Source organism: Echinops telfairi, unplaced genomic scaffold (genome assembly GCF_000313985.2).
Source record: "Echinops telfairi isolate 266 unplaced genomic scaffold, ASM31398v2 ScPeMD7_19;HRSCAF=73, whole genome shotgun sequence".
Lineage (NCBI taxonomy): Eukaryota > Metazoa > Chordata > Mammalia > Afrosoricida > Tenrecidae > Echinops > Echinops telfairi.
In genome coordinates this window covers 9,370,735-9,394,850 of record NW_022103916.1, presented here as the reverse complement: position 1 = coordinate 9,394,850, position 24,116 = coordinate 9,370,735, and the positions used below count along the sequence as shown (strand labels likewise).

General features: G+C 38.1%; 1 pseudogene; it reads right to left on the bottom strand.

The window, feature by feature from the left end:
- Positions 1-14,322: 14,322 nt before the first annotated feature.
- LOC115868996 lies at positions 14,323-15,213 on the bottom strand (annotated as a pseudogene).
- Positions 15,214-24,116: the final 8,903 nt, after the last annotated feature.

Sequence of the window (24,116 nt, the reverse complement as noted above, 5' to 3'; positions counted from 1 at the left end):
TTTTCTACGCCTTATTACTTTACTTTGTCTTAAAGCAAAGCCTATTCCTTCCACAATTTCTAATTCTCCTTCCACGAAATCTAATTGTAAAGACTATTATAATTTCCAATATTCAGTTGTGTAACACATTATGATTATAACAGTAGGTAGGGGAAATCAATATATTTCTAGTATAGTCAGCTAAAACATAATCTTTTCAAAATATCAAATTTTAATCGTCTCTTCTCTATACCAGGCTGTCATTTAGGCCTGTGGCAGGGTGTTGCCAACAAGTTCTGGCCTGTTTAAACAGCCTAGATTTTGTCCCTGGGCAAACAGCCTCAATTTAAGATGTCTTACATGCCTTTCACCCATTTCAGGTAAGAATGATCCAAGAAAACCATGTGTAATCATGAAAATTTTCACTTCCAATGCTCCTTTGCTCCTTTCTCTCACCAATTTCCATTATCCTGGAGCTGTTGTAAGGAACCACACTCCTGGCACCAATTGCAACAAACGCAATGGAGGTGGACATATTTTACCTCTCCTGGATCCCATATTGCCAGGAGGCAGGAGGCAGACATATCTCTATGCTCTATATTGTTTACTGATTCTAACACCAAGTTTTTCCCCATGGATGGCACTGTAGTTCTATGCTAGGTTCAGTAACTCGATGTAATGGCCACACAGAACTCATAGACAATACTAAAAATTAAAGACTTTTATTAACGAAGTTAATAAGTTACCACAAGTCAGAATCAGCAAACAGTATGGATACAGTCATTGTTCCATAGGAACACCACCCTCAGCCAGCAACAAAGTATCAAAAAATATCTTTAATATCACATGCAAAAAAAACTTTGCTGAAAATCATTCAACAACATTTGTAGCATTAAATTAACAGGGAGCTGCCAGAAATTAAGGCCCGATTCAGAAGAGAATGTGAAAAAAGGGATGCCATTGCTGATGTCAGATGGATCTTGGCTGAGGGCAGAGAATACCAGAAAGATGTTTATTTGTGTTTTATGACTATGCAGCTGCATTTCACTGTGTAGATAATAACCAATTACCTGGATCAAGATGGAGTCATTCAAATAAAACAAGTGAATACTGCAAGGGTTAAAATCAAGAAAGTGTGCATCAGGGTTGTACCATCTCACCATCGTGATTCAATCTGTATGCTGAGCAAATCAGAGAAGCTGGAATATATGAAGAAGCATGTGGCATCAGGATGGGAGGAAGGCTTATGAACAACCAGCGGTATGCATATGACACAACCTTGGTTGCTGAAAGTGAGGAGAACTTGAAGCACTTGATTATGAAGATAAAGGATTGCAACCCTCAAGCTGAACTGCAACTCAAAGTAACGAAAACAAGAATCCTAACAAGTGGATCACCTAGTGACACTGCAATAATCCAATAAACAGAGAAGAGATGAAAGTTGTAAAGGATTTCATCTTGCTTTGATACACAACCAGTGCTCATGGAAATAGCAGTCAATGAATCAAATGATGTATTACATTTGGTAAATCTGCTGCACTCGACCTCTTTAAAGTATTAAAAAGCAAGGATTTCACTTTGAAGACTACGGTGGTCCTTAACCATGCCATGGTATCAATTGCATCAGATGCACGTGAAACTTGCCCATTAAATAAGGAAAACCAAATAAAAATAGATGCCTTTGACTTACGGTGTTAATGAAGAATACTGAAAGTATCCAGGACTGCCAAAAAGAACACACACATCTGTTTTGGAAAAAGTAAAGCTGGACTGTTTCTTTGAAGTGAAGATGATGAGATTTCGTTTCAAGAACTTTGGATAAGTTATTAGAAGAGACCAATCTGAAGAAAAGGACATCATGCTTGGTAAAGCAGACAGGCAGTGAAAAAGAGGAAGACGCTTGATGAAATGTGAATTGACAGAGTGGCTGCCACAATGGTCTCAAATATAACAATTGTGAAGTTGGTTCAGGCCTGGGCAGTGTTTCATTCAGTTGTACATAGGGTCCCTATGGATTGTAACCAACTTCATGGCACCTAAACTCTTTCAGCAGTGCATTATAGTGATCATTGTGCAAATCCTTCATGTCGCTGGTTAGTTTTATTCATAGGTATTCTATTATCTTAAACATTATTGTAAATGGAATTGTTTCACGAATTTACCATTCAAATTTCTCATTGCTAGTGTGTAGAAGCTAAACCGATTTTGGGTTTTTGACCTTGTACTTTGAAATTTGCTAAATTTCTCTATTTGTGCTAGAAATTTCATGTGAGCTCTTTGAGATTTTTTTAAATATAGGATAATATTATCCATGTGTAGGAATAATTTTACTTCTTCTTCTCCTATCTGGATTTTTTTTCTTCTCCTACCTAATTTTTTTCTTGTCTTATTGATTCATCTGAGACTTAGAATATGATATTGAGTTGAATACAATTTCAATACTCAAAAGTCAAGGCATCCTTGTCTTTTTCTTGATATCAAGAAGAATGTTCTCAATCTTTCTTCATTTAGTATAAGGTTGGCTGTTGGTTTTCGTATGTCTTGGAATATATTGAGGAATTTCATTTCTGTTTATTCCTATCATCTTTAGGATTTTCCTCAAGAAAGGGTGATAGATTTTTTTTCAAATGCTTTTTCTCCATCCATAGAGATCATGTGGTTCTTTTCCTTTGTTGGTGATGGCTGTGTATTAGATGTATCGACAGGGACCCGAACATGAATCTCCCATATGGAAGGCCAGAATTCTGTCATTGATCTACCACTGCCCCCACTGGGTAGCTCCCTTAGGTTGAATTCCATCCGAAGCATAATCCCGAGTCAAGGATTTGAGGGGTATCTCCAGAAAGTACTGGAAAAAGAGGAAAGGAAACAAATACAAAGTAAATCAATGCGATTACTGCTATGGGCAACTGGGGCTCAAATTCAATGGGAACCCCATTGAGCTGTGAAGTGAGAGACCTGTGGTATTATCCACCAATTTCTGTCAGCCACTAATTGAGGTCTACTTCTAAACATATTAGCTACCCATCCCTGGTTTATTTCAGTGGCCAGAGAAAGTCCTCAAGCTTTCTCTAAAACCCAGATACTTGGAGTGGGAATCTATTAGGCCAGGGTACATGGGAAGACTGAAATTTCTTTGATGAAACACCAAGAGTTGGTTCTTCACAAGCCCAATTCACCTTCTTAATAGTTAAGAGTTAACCCGCAGCTCTTTCTCATATTTGCTCCTCTGTACAGTTGCCAGAGTCTGCCTTGTTCTCCAATGACTCTCTGGAAAGTAGAGCTTTGGACTGGGATCCTTGGCTATAGCACACAGCAGTTTGTGTAAGGAGATAATGTTAAGGAACCCAGGGCAGGTACTGAATAGAAACAACACCATGGAGAGGTTAATGGGCACTATGGAAAGAAGCTGCAGGGTGGAACTGTGAGCTTGAGGTGCTGAAAAAGCAGCAAAGGAAGACATTTTTTAGTGGGTCCCTGTCCTGCAATGACTATGAAATACTATAAGATATTAGAGAAAATATTCTAATTAAGGCCTCTTTTCTGGTTAGTGCAAATGGTGTGCTCCTCTAGTAAATGAAAGGTTGGTAGTTTGAGTTCACTCAGAGGCAGTTTGAAAAAAAATCTCATGATCTATCTCTTAAAAATCAGTCATTGAAAACCCTATGTGCTCACCATGAGTCAGGGTTGATTCAATGGTAACTGGTTTTTCGATTGCCCAACTGAGAGGCCTTCAAGCACAGGCTGAAAAAGAATGGGTCATACATTTTTGGTGAGTTGGTTCCTGGATGTCTTTAACAACTCATGGGAGTGGTCAATGGGATTGTACTTTGGTGCGAACCCACCAGCAGCTCTGAAAAAGAAATATGTTGCAGTCTGCTGCTGTAAAGATTGCAATCTTGGAAACCCGATGAGGCAGTTCCATTCCGCATGATAGGGTCACCATGAGTTTGAATTAACTTGACAGCACACAACAATATTTACATGAACTGTCGAGCCCGGGTGGCACTGTGGGTTAGTTATTGGGCAGCTAACCCCAAGGTCAGTGGTATAAACCCACCAGCTGTTCTACAGGAGAAAGATGAGGCTATCTGCTGCTATAGAAATATACAGTCTCCACTGCATGGCTTAAAACTCACTGTCATCGAGTCTATTCTGACTCGTAGTGATTCTATAGAACAAAGTAGAATTGCTTCTGTGGGTTTCTAAGACTGTGGTAGTTACATAACTTCATGTCAACTTGAGGGTATTATGAGTGAAGGGGTGGAGTCTAGCCTGTCAATCAGGACATAGGCAATGATGTCTCTATGTGGGCGTGACCTTCTCATGAGAATTCTGGGAATTTCATCTCTTCCTCCCTGGAGGTGGCATACTCTCTCTGCTTCACCAGCCTATGACAAGGCACATGGAGCCATGCTGATGGGTCTTGTCAGCCATGCTGACAGCCACGGTCCTGTAGCTAGAGGAACCACGTGGAGAGACATGCCAGCACTGAGATTCTTTCACCAGACTTTTCACCCATTGGTCTGTGATCTTCCTGTATTCAACATAATTGCATGTGCTACATGAGTCTGAAGAAGAATTCATGGGCTAATATCGGACTTGGGTTGAAGAAGAATTCTTGACTGAAGAAGAATTCATGGGCTAATATAGGAATTATGGGTTTGATCTGAACTGGATGGGATGTTTTCTATTGCTCTTTGACATAAAGCTCTCTTTTACATGCATATGAGTGTTTCTGGATTTGTTTCTCTAGCCAACCCGGTCTAACACAAAGTCTAAATTTTTACGGGACTAGAAAGCCTCATCTTTCTCCCTCAGAACAGGTGGTGGTTCTGAACTGCTGATTTTGTGGTTATCTCCCCAAATCATAACCCACTACACCACCAGAGCTCCTCGATGGCAGCGGGTTTGATATTTTGGTTTGCTGCCTCTCACATGTGCTGTTAGAACCCCTGCCTCTGATTCAATCTTTGACTTATTCTTCGGGCCTAAGAAAGTGTTAATTCCTTGAGAATGCAATGGCATGAAACCCCAGGCTCATCAAAAAATGGACTGGTCTCCCTTGATGTTCAGATAGACTTTTTTTCTGCCATTGAAAATATGAGAGTGTAGATTTATGGAGAACTTAAAGTGATTCAGAGCAACACTGTGTGTGACATTGGTGTATGTGGGTGGGCAAAATAAGAGAAGCATAATAAACAGAAAAATCCCTATTTACTTTATATGGTAATCTAATATTCACTGTATAAAAAAGAAAATGTCTTCTATAAAATATTGAATTTTTCCCCTAAGAAAATAAGTCTGAAGCAATATTATGCTCATAAAATATTAGTAAATGGCTGGTTTACATCCCTCTTTTTAAAAATCCCCTATCCTTTTTAATCATGGTTGCAGTGATATATGCATGAACTTTGCAAGACATAAGAAAACATAATTTACTTGACATGAATTTTGGAGAGAAAAAGTGAAATATATTAAACATCGTTCAACTGCGTTATTTAGAAAGAAGCAAATCAGAGACATTAATTGCCTGTGATAGCTATTTATACACTGCACCACTGGAGTGAATGGATACTGACTGCTCTTTAAATAGGCAGCTTAAATTTGGTCCAAAAAGCATCCAGTGAAGCCAGTAAAGACACATAATCTGGGAAATGAGATGTTTTCCCTGTTAAAGTTCACTTATCAAGAGGGTAAAGTAACAAGAAGGTTCAAGCACTATGTCTGGTTGAGAGACCTCAAGTAAAACCACAGAGTGAGACAACATCCCCTTTCAATCACAGTTCCCTACCTGATGACCTTCCCACAGAAGCACATGCCCTGAAGATGGCCGCTAACTGTCCCCAACTTAACAGGGCAATGACTCCTCTAAAATGACCCTTTATTTCTACCACACAAAGCAAAGAAAATGCCCTCAAAGGTGTCAAGGATTAGTGATGATACAAGGTGAATCCATCAATTTCCCATTTCAGTCTGGGTATCATAGGAAATTCCCATTTTTCTTATTGGATATTGATAGTTGGAACACTAAGATGTAAGTGAATAAATACATTGACAGTTTCCTTCAATGTTTTAAGCATGCTAGTGGTTCCCAAACTAGTTGTGATGACATAGAATTGGCTGCTAAATTCTTTTATTCATGGTGTAGAAATGAAAGGATCCCTATTAGAGCAGAGGAGGAGCTTCGGTGACATAGAGGTTATGTGTTGAGCCTCTGACGGCAAGGTTAGCAGCTTGAAATCACCTGCCACAACCACCAGCTATTCAATGTGAGGAAGACAGGGCTTTCTACCCTTGTGAAGAGTTACCGGCTCATAAACTCACAGGGGTACTTCTACCTTGCCCTATAGAGTGGCTATGAGGCGGCATCAACCCTATAGCAGTGAATATGAAGTTTTAAATGGGGGGGGGAGGGGTCATGGGGCGGGTATTAGAGACCACCACTTGTCTGTCAGTTTGTCCTACTGTGGTAGCTTGTGTGTTTCTGTGAGGCTGGAAGCTAGGTCACTGATATTTCAAAAGCCAGCAGGACCACCCAAATTGAACAGGTTTCAACTGAACACCAAACTAAGAATAGACAAAGGAGACTTGGCTAGCCACTTCAGAGCAAGTAGCTGGTGAAAAGCTTCCACGGAGCTTCAAAACATTTTCAGATACTAATGGCCTAATGAGTGGAAGAAGAACATTGTCTGAGATAGTATCAGGTGGGCTCCTCAGGTTGGAGGGAATTGGAAATACGACTTAGGAGAAGCTGTTTTCTTGGAGTGAAGTCAACCTTGGTGACATGAATGGAGTAAAGCTTGTGGGAGTAAAGCCTCCAGGATCATCATTGGCTGATCAACTACAACTCAAGGTAAGGAGAAATAGCCGCAAGAATCTGCTAATGATAGGCATGCACAAATTATGAATCTAGGGAAATGGGAAGTCATCACAAATGAAATGGAAGGCATACAGATCAATATCCTAGACATTAGTGGGCTGAAATATACTGGTATTGCCATTTTGAATCAGAAAATCATATGACTTACTATGCTAGGAATAAGACAATCAGGGAGAAGGCTATGCATTCATTGTCAAAAAGAACATTGAAAAATTAATCATGAAGTACAATGCTGTCTGTGATAGGATTATAGCTATCCATCTACAAGGAAACCCAATCAATACATCTATTGTTCAAATAAATGCACCAACCAAAAAGGCTAGTGATGAAGAAATTGAAGGATTCGACCAATGACTTCACTCCAAAATTGATCAAGCATGCAATCAAGATACACTGATACTTATTGGCCACTGGAATGCAAAACTTAGAAACAAAAAGGAAGCAACAATAGTTGGGAAATAGGACTTAGCATAGAAATGCAACTAGAAATCAAATGATAGAGACCAATGACTTGTTCATAGAAAAGACCCCTTTTTCAACAACTCAAAAGGCAACTATACACATGGATTTTTCCAGATAGAATACCCAGAAATCAAATTGACTACATCTGTGGGAGGAAATGAAGAAGAAGCTCAATGCTAGCAGTGAAAAACAGGTCATAAACTGACTGTGGAATAGACCAGCAATTGCTAATATGTAAATTCAGGTTAAAGCTGAAGAAAATTAGAACAAGTCCACAAGAACCAAAATAGGACCTTGCGTCTAGCCCATCTGAATTGTGAGAACATCTCAAGGACAGATTTGATGCATTGAAGACCAATGAGAGAAGATTTCATAAGCTGTGGGATGACATCAAGAACATCATTCATGATGAAAGCAAAAGATCATTAAAAAGACAGGGAATAAAGAAAAGATCAGCATAGATGTAAGAAGAGACACTGAAACTTGCTTTAAATTATAAAGCAGTTAAAGCTAATGGAAGAAATGGTAAAGGCAAAGTGCTGAATATAAAATTCCAAAGGGAAGCTCGAGAAGATAAAGTAAAATATTATAATGAAATATGCAAATACCAGGGATAGAAGACCAAAAAAGGAAGAACACTTTCAGCATAACTTAAACTGAAAGAGCTTAAGAAAAATTCAAGCCTTGAGTTGCAATATTGAAAAATTCTATGGTCAAAATATTGAATGATCCATCAGGAGAAGATGGAAAGAATACACAGAGTCACTGTACCTAAAAGAACTAGTTGACATTCCTCCATTTCAGGAGGTTGTATATGAGCAAGAACCAATGGTGCTAAAGGAAGAAGTTCAAGCTGCACAAAAAGCATTAGCTAAAATCAAAGATCTAGAATTGGATGGAATAACAATTGACATGTTTTGATAAGTTGATGAAGCACTGAATGCACTTACTTGTATATGCCAGGAAATTTGGAAGAGAGCTACTTGGCCAATTGACTGGAAGAGATCCATATTTTTGTGCATTCCGAAGAAAGGTAACCCAACAGAACGTTCAAACTAAAGAACATTATCATTGATATCATATGCAAGTAAAATTTTGCTAAGGATTATCCAACAATGGTTGCAGCAGTACACTGACAGGGAGCTGCCAAAGATTTAGGCCTGATTCAGAAGAGGACATGGAACAAGGGATATCATTGCTGATGTCAGATGGATCTTAACTCAAAGCAAATAATACTAGAAAGGTCATTACTTGTGTTTTATTGACTATGCCAAGGCATTTGACTCTGTGGATCACAACCAACTGTGGATAAATTTGAGAAGCACGGGAGTCCAGAACATTTCATTGTGCTTGTGCACAACCTGTACATGGATCAAGAGGCAGTTGTACAGACAGAATAAGAGAATACTGCATGGTTTAATATTAATAAAGGTGTGCACCAGGATTGTATCTTCTCACCATAGTTATTCAATCTGTATACTGAGAAAATCAGCAGTCAAGCTCGACTAAATGAAGAACTTGGCATCAGGACTGGAGGCTTATTAACTATCTGCAGATGATAGAACCCTGCTTGCTGAAAATGAGGATTTGAAGACCTTGCTGATTGAGAGCAAAGGCCTGATGATCTACCTCCAAAATTGAGCCAAATAAAACTGTGGATTACAAGCTATTTTTTTAAGACTTTAATTCGATTACTTTGGACATGTCATCAGGAATGATCCATTTCTTGAGAAGTGCATTGTGCTTGGTGAGGTCACATATCCATGAATCATGCCCTGACTCTCTTGGGAGGCTCCTGGATCAATCTTGTAATCTTAATGAGATGACATACAAACCATAGTGATAGACTCAAATTTGTCAGCAGTCATGAAGACAGCACAGGAATGGGCCATGTTTCAGTCTGCTGTACATGGAGTCACCCTGCATCAGAACGAACTGGTGGGTAACCAACAACAATATGGCATTTAGTAATTACAAGTTGTGGCAGTTACATAATCCTCTGTCAACTTGCAAAGAGTGGAGTCTAGCCTGTCAATCAGGTCATAGCCAATGAGGTCTCTGTGTGGACATGGTCTTCTCCTAAGGATTCTGGGAACTCCTGTCTTCCTCCCTGGAGGCAGGACAAACACTCGCCCTGTGAGACATTTCTTTTGACAAGCCACATGGAGCCACACTGATGAAGCCACAGCCCTGGAGCTAAAGGAGTCACGTGGAGACCCACACCAGCGCTAAGATGTTTTCACCACCACTGAATCCACAAGACTTTCCATCCACTGGCCTTTGATCTTCCTGCATTCTGTGTCATATGAGGATTTTATAGACTGGTATCAGACATATGGGCTAATATCAGACTTGTGGACTTAATCTGCACTGGGTTGGGATGTTTTCTTAATATACAATTACTCTTTGATATAAAGCTCTTTCTTATACACATATGACCTGTATTAGTCTGGGTACTTTAGAGAAACAAATCCACAGAAACTCATGTATAAGAGAGAGTTTTATTTAAAGGTTAAGTGAACATCAAGAAAACAGCCCAAACCCAGTGCTGCCCAAGCCCACAAATCCAACATTAACCCATATGTCCGACACCAATCCACAAAGTCCTCCTCCACCTCACAAAACAGATGTAATGATGCTGACTGCAGGAGGAAAGCTGAGTCAGTGAATGTGTAAATATCTCAGCGCTGGTAGGGGTCTCCACACAGCTGCTCCAGCACCCAGGGCTGCATCAGAGTCGATCCACGTGGCTTCTCCTTGGGGATGTCTTGCAGGAAGTCAGCCTTGCAAGCTGAAGCAGAGAACTGCTATGGCAGCTGCACCCCGGTGCAACCATCACAAAGAACCTGAGAACTAGAAAGGCGAGGCTCACCGAGCCCTTTATTTCTCTGCCCTTCAATTAACCCCATATGTGTTTATCGGCCAGGTTGGCACAATAAACTAACTCATGAGCATCTATGAAGTTGCTTCTCTAGTCAACTCAGACTAACACACAAGCTCACATACAAGTTTAATTCTGTGTCTCAGATGATTTCTATCTCCTTTTGGCTTGAATTGCCATCATTGTGCATAAAATCCTTTTGTCAATTGATGAAAAATGTTTCATGGCAACGTTTCCACTGGGACCTGAAACTTTTCAATCTTTGCAGTAATTTAATTTTCCCATCTGCCTTACACGTTATAGTGTCATTATAACACTTTGTTTTCTTGAGCTGCCCTTTGAAATTTTCTATATAGCTCTTTTACTTCATCATTTCTTTCATTTGCATTAGCTACTCTGCCTTTAAAAGCAAGTTTCAGAGTCCTTCTGACATTCACTCTGGCCTTTTCTTTATTTCCTATCCTTTTTTTCTTTTTTCTTTCCAGTCTTTTCAATGACCTTTTTTGTTTTCTTCATCTTTAATGTTCTTGACGGCATTACACAATCCTCTGGATCTTAATAGTGTTCAGTATATCAAATCTTTTTTTAGATGGTTTCTAAATTCAGTTAGGGTATACTAAAGGTCATATTGCACTCTTGTGGGCTTGTATTAATTTTTTAAAATCATTTTATTAGGGGCTCATACAACTCATCACAATTCATACACACATCAATTGTGTAAAGCGCATTTGTACATTCATTGTCCTCATCATTCTGAAAACATTTTCTCTCCACTGAAACCCCGGCATTAGGTCCTCATTTCCCCCCTCCCTCCCCGCTCCCCCCTCTCTCATGAGCCCTTGATAGTTTATAAATTGTTATTTTGTCATATCTTGCCCTGTCTGATGTCTCCCTTCACCCACTTTTCTGTTGCCTATCCCCCAGGGAGGAGGTCACACATAGTTCCTTGTAATTGGTTCGCTCTTTCCTACCCACTCTCCCTCTACCCTCCCTGTTACGCCACTCACACCACTGGTCCTGTAGGGTTCATCCGCCCTGGATTCCCTGGATTTTCAATTCCCATCTGTACCAGTGTACCTCCTCTGGTCTAGCCAGACTTGCAAGATCGAATTCGAGTCATGGTAGTGGGAGCGGGGAGGAAACATTTAGGAACTAGAGGAAAGTTGTATTTCTCATCATTGTTACATTGCACCCTGACTGGCTCATCTCCTCCCGGAGACCCCTCTGCAAGGGGATCTCCAGTGGCCTACTAATGGGCTTTGGGTCTCCACTCCGCACTGCCCCCATCATTCACTATGGTAAGATTTTTTGTTAATTTTTATCAGCTTCAATTCTAATGTTCATAAGAGCAATTGATGGTCTCTTTCACAATCACCTCTTGGCCTTGTTTTGGCTGTTGATATTGAGCTTCTCCATCATCTCTTTCCACGGATGCAGTCGATTTGAATGATTCCTCTGGAAAGGATAACATGGATAGCCTTTATATGCTGTTAAAGAAAGTATCATTTTCATCACCAAAGCCATGTTTTACAACTACGGATCCTTTCTCTGTTTCAACTTTTGTATTCCAATCACCAATAATTACCAATGTGTGTTGATTGCATGTTTGATCAATTTCAGACTACAGAAGTGGGTAGAATTCTTTCACTTTTCATCATTGGTTTTAGTGCGTACATTTGAATAATAGTTGTGTTAAATGGTAATTCTGGAAGGCACATGGATATTGCCCTATCATAGATAGTATTATATTTCAAGATAGAGCTTGAATGTTGATGAATACAATGCCATCCTTTTTCAATTTGTCATTTCTAGAATATTAAACCATATGATTGATTGTTCAACTCATAATCACCGATACTGGTCCATTTCAGTTTACTTATGTCTGGGATATTGATCTTCATGTGTTCTGTTTCATTTTTTATGATTTCCAATTTTCTTAGATTCATACTTTATACATTCACTTCATTCATTCTGATTATTGATAGGTGTTTGCAGCTGTTTTTTCTCACTTTGAGTCATGCCCTATCAGCAAACAAAGGTCCCCAAAGCTTTGCTACATCTATGCCATTAAGGTCCACCCTTCCCTATCTGTGTTTTGAATGCCTTCCACCTTGAGGGGCTCATCTTTGAGCACTCCGTTAGACAATGCATTCATAAGGGTTTTAGTGTTAATCCCTCCGAAGTGGACTGCCTTTCTGTTATTCCTACTCTGTTTTCATCTGCATGCACCATTGAAATCTGGCCACCATGGGTGCTTCCATCCTGCAGAGCTTTCAGCATCACAGCAACTTAAAAGCCAAACCACCACAAAACAACAAACTGATACATGAGTGGTGGATGTCTTAGTATGGGTATTTTAAAGCTCTAAAATCTTCCTCAGTTGCTCTCCAGAAAGGTTGGACCAGTTTGTATTCCCACATATTTTCCTCATCAAGAGGGGAGTTACCACTTTCCAAAGTGCATTACAATGGCTTATGAAAATCCAAATTTGTTATAAGCATCTCATCTACACTGTTTTAATAAAATTCTTGGTTTAAGAGCATCTTAAGTTTGTCAACCATTTTTATTTCTGTTTTGTGAGCACTGAGTCCAATTTTCGGAAGTCTTTGAATATTCCTATCATATGTGGGTAACATATTTTTTCCATATTGAATGTACATTTCATAAACTTTCACTCATTTATTTGGTGAAAATGTGTGCTGCCTAATTATGCTTTTCCCCCTGATGTTATGAAGTTTTAATTTTATTATTAAATCTGCTGAGTTTTTCTATTGCCTTCAATTTCTTTTATATTTGGCAAGGTCTTCTCCCTCAAAATATAATCAGCCAAGAAATATTTATGGAATTTTACATTTAACTTGAAATCACTTATAATCAGTGTTCTTTTGTGCGATACAGATTTCTTTTCTAAATAGTTGTGTTTCTATTAACTTTATTTTTAAATGTTTGTCCTTTCACATTCATATTTTTCACATTGAATTTTTAAATTTTGTTTATTCATAATACAAAAGTGCTTTTGCTCTCAAAAAGTTTAATAATCTATCCAATGAGGTCAATATGACTGAATATGCATCATATTTAAATTTTTATTTAAAGTTTGCCATAAATTTTCTTTGCATTCTAAATCAAGTTTATTTTAATATTTATTATTTTCAAACTTTTCATTTTGAAAAATGAAAATTATTGAAAAATAATACCGTTACTATCCACATACCTACATTCACAAATTGTTAATATTTTAACATTTCCTTTAACTCATTGTCTCCCTCTCTCTATCATTTGTTTGAATCACTTGATAGTTGTCATTATTTTGACACTACCACTTCACCTGAAAATCTTCTTCATTTATCTCCTAAAAACAAAGGTGTTCTTATGTAAAAATATATTTGGGAAATAACACCCATGCAACACCATCATCTGAAAAAGAGTACACATTCATATGTCTCCAATTATACCAATTCCATCCTTAATAGCGTTATTTTTCTGCTATAAAATTCAATTGTATTTATTGTCACCTCTTGTCTTCTTTTGGAGCCCTGGAAGCGTAATAGTTATACTTTGGGCTGCGATCTGCAAGGTCAGAAGTTCAAAACCATCAGCCACTCCTCAGGAGAAACAACAGGCTTCCACTCCCATAAACAGTTAACAGTCTCTGAAACTCCAGGGGGCAGTTCTACTCTGCCCTATTGGGTCCCTAAGAGTTGCCATCGACTGGATGTCAGTGAGTTTGGTTTGGGTTTTGCTGTCTTCTTTCTGGAGTTCCGGTGGCACAGAGGTTCACATTTGGGGCTGCTAACCAAAAATCAGCTGTTCAAACCCACCAGCTGCTCCAACACACCACCAGCTCCCTTGGAGAAAGATGTGGTAGCCTGCTTCTATAAAGATCTACAGCCTTAGACACCCTATGAGGCAGCTTCGCTCTCTCCTATAGGGTCACTGTGAGTCAGCATGAAGTAGTGGGTTTGATTTCAGTTTTGAGCTCTGTATTTTCTGACTTTCCTGATCTTGGCAGCATTTTGGTTCTTCACCCCTGCACCACTCCCCATTGCCTCTTTAATCTGGTCTTTATTCATGACAAATTGTCCAAAGTTATTTGTAATATATGGAAGAAACCAACTTAAGCAGGTTTCTTTTCTTTTGTGGTGGGTTTATTTTCTGCTGGCTGGTTCTTTTCAGTTGCTAGTCTCGTGCTAGCTGAAGCCTTCTTTACCATCACAGGCTTCTCCAGCTTCTTCCCTTTAGTAGCTTTCTTTCCTCCTTCCTTCTCCTTTCTAGCCGGGAACCTCCATCGCATCTGATTTGACTTCTAGTGCTGCTGCCGCCATAGGTGCAGTGAGCTTGTGCTTCGTGGCCTGGTGAGTAAGGGTATTTCTTCTTTGCTTTTAGCTTCAATATGATTCTCAGGCTTTTCAGTGAGTCTTCGTGACTCTGATGATTCTTTTTGTTTGGGGCGGCTCTTTGAAACCCAGGGTTTCGCAAGATTCTGCCCAGATCCCTAATGATCATGAGAACTGCATGAGAACATTGCAGTTACTCTTCAGGGTAGCAGTTTTACACCAAGTGCCATACAGGTCATCCAGTTTTCAACAAGCACCTCTATTCTGAATGCAGAAACAATCCACATGTTGGTGAGCAGCAAGTTTCCAATTTTGAACTTGCTTACGGTAAGCAAAGCAATCCCAAGGATGTTTCTGAATGCCTCAATGATGCCATTGTCCTCGTTATAGATAATACATGGTCCGCTCCCCTGAGAGAATGACAATTTCTCATTTTGACCTTACTAAGTGTCATTCTCTGAGAGGCATAGGCAATTTTGATATTGTTCCAGGCCTTGAGCATAGTAATAAGCAAAACAGCTTCCTTTGTCTTCTTTTAGTCTTCCATCTTTGACTACCAAAGGAAGTTCAGAAGCTTCTTCCATATGGTGACCTTGTATGAGGTATATCAGTGGAAGACCAAACACCAAGTCAGGAAAGAAGTCTTTGTATGTCAACCTGGGAATCCACATGAAAAAAAGATATTAATAGTGTTAAAATATTAAATATTTGGGCCACTTGTCTTATAGAATATCTCAATCTTGTTAGTTTGAGAATTTATTCAACAATAGTTTCTAGTTAATTGTTCAATTTCTTTGAAATTGGAGGCTTCCCTCTTTTTAGTAGATCTGAATACCATAAATTTCTCTCTAAGCACTGCATCCCACAAATGTTATATATTCATTGAGTTAACTATTTTCTAATGTGACTTGTGATTTCTTGTTTTGACCAGTGAGTTCTTTAGGAATCATCTGTTTAATTTCAAACTATTTGAAGATTTTCCACATACCTTGTTTTTATTGTTTTTAGTAATTTTTCATCTAGTTAAGGAACATAACGCATATAATTTAATTCTTTTACATTTTTTGGACTACTTTTATATCACAGAGCATTATCAGTCAGGGTGCATGAGTATGTTCTATGTACACTTGAAATAAATATATATTCTTCTACTGTTAGTTTATCAACACAAAAGAAAACCAAACCCATTGCCATTGAGTTCATTCCAATTCATAGTGACTTTAGATAACAGGGTAGAATTGCTCCACAGGGTTTCTGAGACTATAAGAAAAGGTACCCAAAAGAAAACAGAATTTTTTTTCAAAGCTTTGTATTTAAATTTTTTAACAAGGCAACCTAATCACCTTCAAAGTGTTCTCCTTTACACTTTTGCGATTCCATTCTTGAAGACATTTTTCAAACTCATCTGCTTGGATACTGACAGCACTTGCCTCCCCCTCCCCCCTTTTTTTTTTCTTCACCTCCACTACATCGTCAAATTGCTGTCTTTTCATTTCCCTCTTAATTCACAGAAACAAAAAGAAGCATCACGGAGCAAGGTCAGGTGAGTAAGATGTGTGGGGCAAGAGGGGCTTGCTGTTTTTTGCCCAAAACTGGCACACTGAGATGGTTGTGTGAGTAAGTACATTGTCATGGTGGCAAAACCAGTTCCCCGTCTGCCACGAGTCAGGCCTTTTTGGGCCACATACTGTTATGCAATCTTTTCAGAACTTCTAAATAGAAAGCTTAATGAACAGTCTGACCTAGTGGACTGAACTCCAAATGCACTATCCCCCTCACATCCAAAAAACAAATAAAGCATCGGGTTTGGGGAGGGGTACCCCCTTGTAAACCTTAATGGGAATATTCAGTCTCATGTTTCTCATATGGAGAAGCTGGTGGGTTTGAGTCATCAACCTTGAAGTTAACATCTCAATGCTTAGCCTATTGTGCCAGTGCTTCATAAATATTAATTAGGTCTACTTCATTGATAGAACTTTATAAGTTTTCAATGTTTTTATTGATTTCTAAATTTTATTTGTTGTATCAGTTACTGCGAGGGAGTATTGAAACCTCCAAGCATAATTGTGGACCCATTCATTTCTCCTTTAAATTCTATAATTCTCTCTTTGTTTCATGTACTTTGAACTCTAGCTAGATGCATTCATAATTATGATTTTTAAAACCCTTAATTAATACAGCACTTCATCAGTATAAAATATCCCTCTTTACCTCTGGGAATATACATGGTTCTGAAATCTAAACCACACAATCTTTTAAAAATAGTTTTATTGAAATATAATTTACATATCATACACTTCCAAAGTTCAGTCATATTAAAAAGAGGTGAATAATCATCATGACAATCCATTCTAGAAGGTTTTCTTCCTTGTATGCTTTCCCCTGCAGCTTCCCCTCCTTTATTCCCAATAAGTCATTACTTTAGCTACTTATAGTTTACCTATCAGGAACAATCTTTTTCTTTTTAATTTGTATTTGTATATTATTTTCCATCCTTTTACTTTCAACATAACTATATCCTTTATATTTAAATTGAGTGTCCTGTAGTTGAGTCTTATTATCTTATCCAATCTGACAAATTTAATTGAAGTTCTAGACTTCTATATTTATATATGTATTTTATAATGTCTGTATTTCAATCCACCATCTGGGTATATGTTTTCTGTTTCCCCCACTGGTTCTTTGTTTTTCTTTCTATTTTAATCCATATTTTGGATTTTTGGAATTCCATTTTTATTTCTAAAAGTGGAGTATTAGTTATATCCCTTTTAAGTGATTGTCTTAATGGCAGTGCCATCCTAAAGAATGTTTTACAAGGATCGGAATGTTCTCTATCTGTACTGTCTGGCAAAGTTGCCATTGGGCACATGTGTTTATAAGCATTTGAAATGTGGTTAATGTGACTAAGAGAATGAATTTTAAAGTTTATTTAATTTTAAATAGGTACATGTGACTAGTGACGACCATAGTAGGCTCTATGGTCAACAATGCATACATATTGTTAACCAATGGCAGTCTACATTCAAAAAATATAATTCCACACTTACTTATGCACAACTGGACATACCTTGCAGAGGGGGTAGTGGGGAGATGAGACACTTAGGGTGCAGTATAGCAATAATGAAACCCACAACCTTCCTCTAGTTCTTAAATGCTTCCTCCCCCCAACTACCCGGACCCCAATTCTGCCTTGCAGACCTGGTTAGACCAGATGATGCACAGCGGTACAGACGGGAATTGGAAATGCAGGGAATCTAGGACAGATGAACCTCTCAGGACCAGGGGTGACAGTGGCGATACCAGGAGGGAAAGGGGGTGTAGAAAGGGGGAATGGATCACAGGGAGCTACATATAACCTCCTCTCTGGGGGACGGGCAGCAGAGGGGTGGGTGAAGGGAGACGCCGGGCAGTGTAATATAAGATAAAATAATAATTTATAAACTATCAAGGGTGCATGGGGGAGAAGGGAGGAGGAAGGGAGGGGGAGGGGAAAAAAGGAAAATGAGCTGATTCCGGGAACCCAAGAGGAAAGCAAATTTTGGGAATAATGAGGGCAACAAATGTATAGATGTGCTTTACACAATTGATCTATGTATTGTGATGAATTGTATGAGCCCCAATAAATTAATTAAAAAAATATAATTCCAACTTATGTATAATGTAAGAACCTCACCAACTCCGATTTTTCCTCTCTCGTCTTGTGATGCTGTTGGGCTACTTTTCACTTTCACAGATGTCATAGCTCATAATATATTCTTATTGTTTTAAACAGTAATTTTATTTTAATTAAATTTTAGAATAATGGATTTTTTGTATATTTATTATTGATGACACATACTACTTTGTAGATAATTTTGTCGATAAATTCCTATAATTTTCAGTAAGCTTTATTTTCTTTCTGTCTGCATATTTTGATGTAACAGTTTTTAGTAGTACAGGTAAACTGATGATACATTTTCTTAGTTTGGTCTATTGTTGTGTCCCATGAATTTCATTCAGGCTTATGGTGACCCTAGATGACAAAGTGAAACCACCCCATCAAGTTTCCCATGTTATAGTCTTCATGAAGCAGATTGCTGGACCTCTGTCCCATCTAACCATCGAATAGGTTCAAATGGCCCACCTTTCAGTTAACAACATTTTTAATGATTGTGCCAATCGGGCTCCTTTAGCTTTTGTCTGCTATTCAAAAGTCTCTTTTGCATTGATTTTTTAAATAACATGCTTGCTGGACATAGAATTATAGCCTTATATTATATTTCTTTCAGTTCTCTTCTTTGTTTATTTTATACAGGCCCCTTCATTAAGTCTTAAAGAAGACAAAGGTTAGAGAAACCATCAGTATAAAGTCATAATGGAGTCCAAAGGATTCGTAGCCACATAAGTAATGATATTCACTAATCTCATCAAAGTGTGATGTCCAATCTTTTGTTAATTGCATCTGGTGTTTTTTTTCTTATATTCTATTTTTTAATTTCTAGAATTTCTAGTTCTTTCCTATTTGTATATACTGTCTTCTCTCATCATCATATTCAGGAGTTCCTCTGCCTCCTTAAATGTATATAAGTAGAGAATATTTATATTAGCAGTTTTTTATGTTGTGCTTTCTTAACTATCAACAATCTTATTCCTGGGTTTGTTTCTACTAATTGAAGTTTCAGGTCATATTTTCTTGCTTCCACTTGCCTTAGAATATTTCATTCTTTGCTGAATACTTTTCATATTATTTTGTTGAATATTGTATTTTTCTATTCCCCTTTAAAGTGCTATTTATCAAACTCTCTCCTTCAAAGACTTATGTTGAAGTCTTAACCCTGTAACATGTGAATGTGCCCTGTTTAAGAATAGGGCTTTTCTTTTGTAATATTGAGACAGTATGAGTCTTAAATGTAATACTTTTGGAGAGATGTCTTATAAAAGAGAAAAATAAACACAGACACACACAAAGGATGAAGACAGACAATAGAAACAGATGCACCTACAAGCCAAGGAATACCAAGGATTGGCGGCAGCTATGTAAAGCTGAAGAAGACAAGTAACCTTGAACCCTCTTCCAGAGTTGATGCGCCTGGATTGAAACTCTAGCTTCATAAACTAAGAAAATAAAGTAGTATACCTTAAAGCCAGCTCACTTGGTGGTATTTTGTTATAGGGCCAGTAGGTAGCTAAGGCAAATAGTATTGAATTTTGTTCTGGTGTAACATTAAGTTACTTGGAGTCAGTTGGATCCTTTGAAGCTTGCTTTTAGTTGTTTTTGCTTGTTTGTTTTTAATGCAAATCTAGAAAAGTCTTTTGTTAGAGCTCATTGAGCTAAATAGATGAATATTGGCTGATAGTAAAGAATGCCAGAAAGATGTTCACTTGTGTTTTATTGACTATGCCAAGGTATTCCACTGTATGAACCACAACGAACTAGGGATAACTTTGAGATGAATATGCTCATGCAGGACCTGTACAGGGATCAATAATGGATAACTAATAAATACTGCACGGTTAAAAGTACGGAAGGTGTGCATCACGGTTATATCCTCTAATCAGAGTTATCCAACCTGTACACTGAGTAAATAGTCTGAGAAGCTGGACTTTATGAAGAATGAAACATCAGGGTCGAAAGGAGACTATCTCCTATATGCAGATGATGATACAAGCTTGCTTGCTGGAGCTGAGCAGGACTTGAAGCATTTTGTGATGAAGATCAAGGATTGTAGTGACAACTTAATGCAAATAAAATGGAAATCTTTACAACTGGACCAATTGGTAACATCTCTGTGGAGAAACGATTATAGTTGCCAATGATTTCATCTTGCTTGGATGCACCCACAATGCTCAAGGAAGCAGCAGTCAAGAGAGCAAATGGGTAAAACTGTTGCACCTGACTTCTTCAAATGTTGAAAAGCAAGGATTTTACTTTGAGGACTAAGGTGTGCCTGAATCAAGTCATGGTATTTTTAACAGCCTGACAAGCATGTGAAAGTTGGGCATTGAATTAGGAAGAACCTAGAAGAACCAATGAGTTTGAATTATGGTCCTGGTGAAGAATATTGAAAGTATCATGGGCTGCCAAAAGGACAAACAAATCTGTCTTGGAAGAAGTGTAACCAGAATGCTCCTTAGAAACTAGGGTGGCTAGATTTCATCTCATGTACTTTGGACATATTATCAGGTGAGACAAGTATTAGCTCCTAAATTGTGAAAATCTGGTTTGCAGAAGACTGTGGATGACAGTGGGAGCCCAAGATACATTTGTGGGAACGACATATGAAATAAGCTTCCAGTGATCTCCCCCTATCCATAATTGAGGGATGGGAGTAAAGGGGTTACTAAAGAGAGGACATTGGAGAGATGACTATAGAAGATCAAAGGGATAAACCTGATGTGAACAGTTAAAAAACCTTTTCAGTTGATCCCATACCCCACCTCGGCACTGATGCGCATTGGACCAGATCTAATTTTCAACATTTTCTGTATTTTTTATTTTTGTTTTTAATTTGTTCATATTGGGGTTTATCTCATATGTGTTATGTCACTGGTGCTCACCCTCTTGAATTTGTGTTACATGTTTTTCTGTGTTTTGGCATATGAAGCCCAGGACTGATGACCCTATAGGGACAGCAAGTAGAATAAGGGTTTCTGGGGTGGGGAGGATAATGGTAGGGGGTTTGCGGAGGGGAAAAGGGAGCCAATGTCAAGGAGTCCAGAAAGGAAAAGAATGCTTTGAAACTGATTGTGAATTCCAATTATAACTGCTGTTAGTGGGGTCAAATCACTTTTCTTTGTTTTTTATATGATATATGTATGTGTGTGTGTTGGATATATTTTGTATATAAATATGTTTTATATATGCACATATTCTACGAAGATATTTTACATCTGTAATACACACAAGGGGAAGTGAAAAATATTGCTACATCCTCATAAAAACCTTTATTGAACAACAATATAAAAACGTGATTTAAAAACACATTAGAAAATAATAAACAAAAAGAGAGTGACTTTTTCTTAAAGCAACAACAAAAACCACATGGGACTACAAATGTGCACCCCAATGGAAGGGAAACAATGCATACATGACTTTGCTTCCAAAAGCCAAACTCACTACCATCTAATCAGTGCTGACTTAACCCCTTGTCAATTTCTGAGACTGTGACGGTTGAGAGTGAAAAGCCCAGTCTTAATCGCCTCTGGAGTTGCTGGCACTTTTGAACTGCCGACCGTGCAGGTTTCAGCCTACTAGGGCTCCTATTGTATTTGTTCAGCATTTTAGTTATCTGATGTGCTCTGTAACTTTTTGAACAGCATATAATAATCTTTATGATAAGAATTTGAATGATCTCACTTATAAAAATTCTGTCTCCAGATGCTTACATTATTTAATATTTTCATAACTTTTCATACATATGGGACTACTCAATTTATCCTTTTAAACTTTTTTTCTAATTCCTTAGGAGATGCTTGCACATATTTCCCTCTAACTTTAGAGAGCTCCTGCCTTAATTCTCTATTGCAAGTGTGTCTCCAATTTAGTATACAAACAAAATGTTCACCTTGTGAGTGTACCCATTTACCTGCAGATGAACATTTGTGTGCAAGTCTTCATATGGGCACGTGATTTCATTTGGGGGGTAAATATTTGAAAGTGGAATGGCTAAGAGATGGTGTGTTTAACTTCTTAAGAAACTGTCCAAATACAAACCAAAGTGCTTGTACCAGTTTACATTCTCCTGGTTGCTTCACATCCTCCTTACTAACGTTGTGGTCTAACAGGCCCTGGAGAAGGACATTATGCTAGACAAAGTGGAGGGGCGGTGAAAAAGAGGAAGGCCCTCAGTGAGATGGAGTGACACAGTGGCTGCAACAGTGGGTTCAAGCACAGGAACCATTGTGAGGATGGCACAGGACTGGACAGTGTTTCGTTCTCTTGTGCCTATGTCTTCTATGAATTGGAACCAACTTGATGGCACTGAAAAACAATAGGTGTGTCTTAAGGACCCTTCATGGCACTACACATTAGGTGTTGGACTACTAACCAACTAGACGGCTCTAGGTTCAAACAAACCAACCGCTCCGTGGGAGAAAGAGGCTCTCTGCTCCCATAAAGAGTTACAGTCTTGGAAACCATATATAGGAAGGGCATTTGGGGCATCAGTTTAACTTACAGTTTGCTACTGAGTAATTATGTTGGACATTCTGACAAGTGCTTATTTGCCATCTGTACTCTTATATTCTGTGTAGTACAATGGCGAACAGAAGTGGTGATGGAGTGCATCCTTGCCTTCCTTCTGCTCTTGGAGAGAAGCATGTTTTTCAACTCTAAGCATGATTTGAGTTGTAAGTTCTTTGTAGATGCTTTCTATCATGCTAAAGAAGTTCATTTTATGTCTAGCTTACTGAAATGTTCTTTTCCTAAATCTATTAAGATGGATATTTGGTGTTCTCTTTTTAATCTGTTATTTTATTTTTCTAATGTTAAATCAATCTGCACTCCTGAACAACCCTATTTAGTCATATCCATTTTTAGAAATCCTCTTAAGGAATTTTGCATCTGCATTCATAAATAATAGTGATCTGTAGCTATCTTTTCCTCTGATTCTTTCCCCTAGTTTTGCATCAGAAAAATGCTCAACTCATAGGATACGTTTGGGAGTATTTCTTTCTTTTTCCATTTTATTGAAGAGTTTATTTAAAACTGGTATTATTCCCTCATTAGTTTGGTGGCACAATTCTTTAGCTAAGTAATTTTTTTAGCTTGAAATATAATCTTTGCATGTTCATGTCAATTTTTAGAACCACTCTGTCAATTTCTACAAAGCATTTACTCACAATTGATTGACATTGCATTGATTCTATAGATAAACCAGGAAAGAATTTCTTCTAATGAATGCTTCTATTTTGGTTGAAAGCAGAGAGTATTAGAAAAGTGCTGACCTGTGCCATATTGACTATGCAAAAGCGTTCAACTGTGAGAATCATAAAAAATTATGGATAATATTGAGAAGTCTGGTTATTCCAAAACATTTAACTACGCTCACAAAGAACCTATAAAAGGCCAGGAGGCAGTCATTTGAGCAAAACAAGGGGAACTTAAACTGCATGGTTTAAGTCAGGAAAGGTGTGCACCAAGGTTGGATCCTTTCACCATACTTCTTTAATCTGTATGTTGAGCAAAAAATCTGAGAAGCTGAACTATGAAGAAAAATGAAGCATAAGGATTCGAGGAAGGCTCATTAACAACATGTGATATGCAGGTGCCACAATATTGCTCACTGAAATCAAGGATTTGAAGTACTTACTAGAAAAGATAAAAGGCTACAGTTTTAAATATAGATTACACCTCAACATGAAAAAAAACCCCAAAATCTTCACAACTGAGCCAATAAGCAACAAAATGCTAAACAAAGGAAAGACTGAAGTGGTCAAAGATTTCATTTCACTTGAAGCCACAATTGATGCCCATGGAAATAGCAGTCAAGAAGTCAAAATTTGTATTGGGCAAATCTGCTGTAACAGATCTCTTTATAGCATTAACATGCACAAAAGTGTCCCTTTAAAGACTAAAATGAGCCTAATCCAAGCC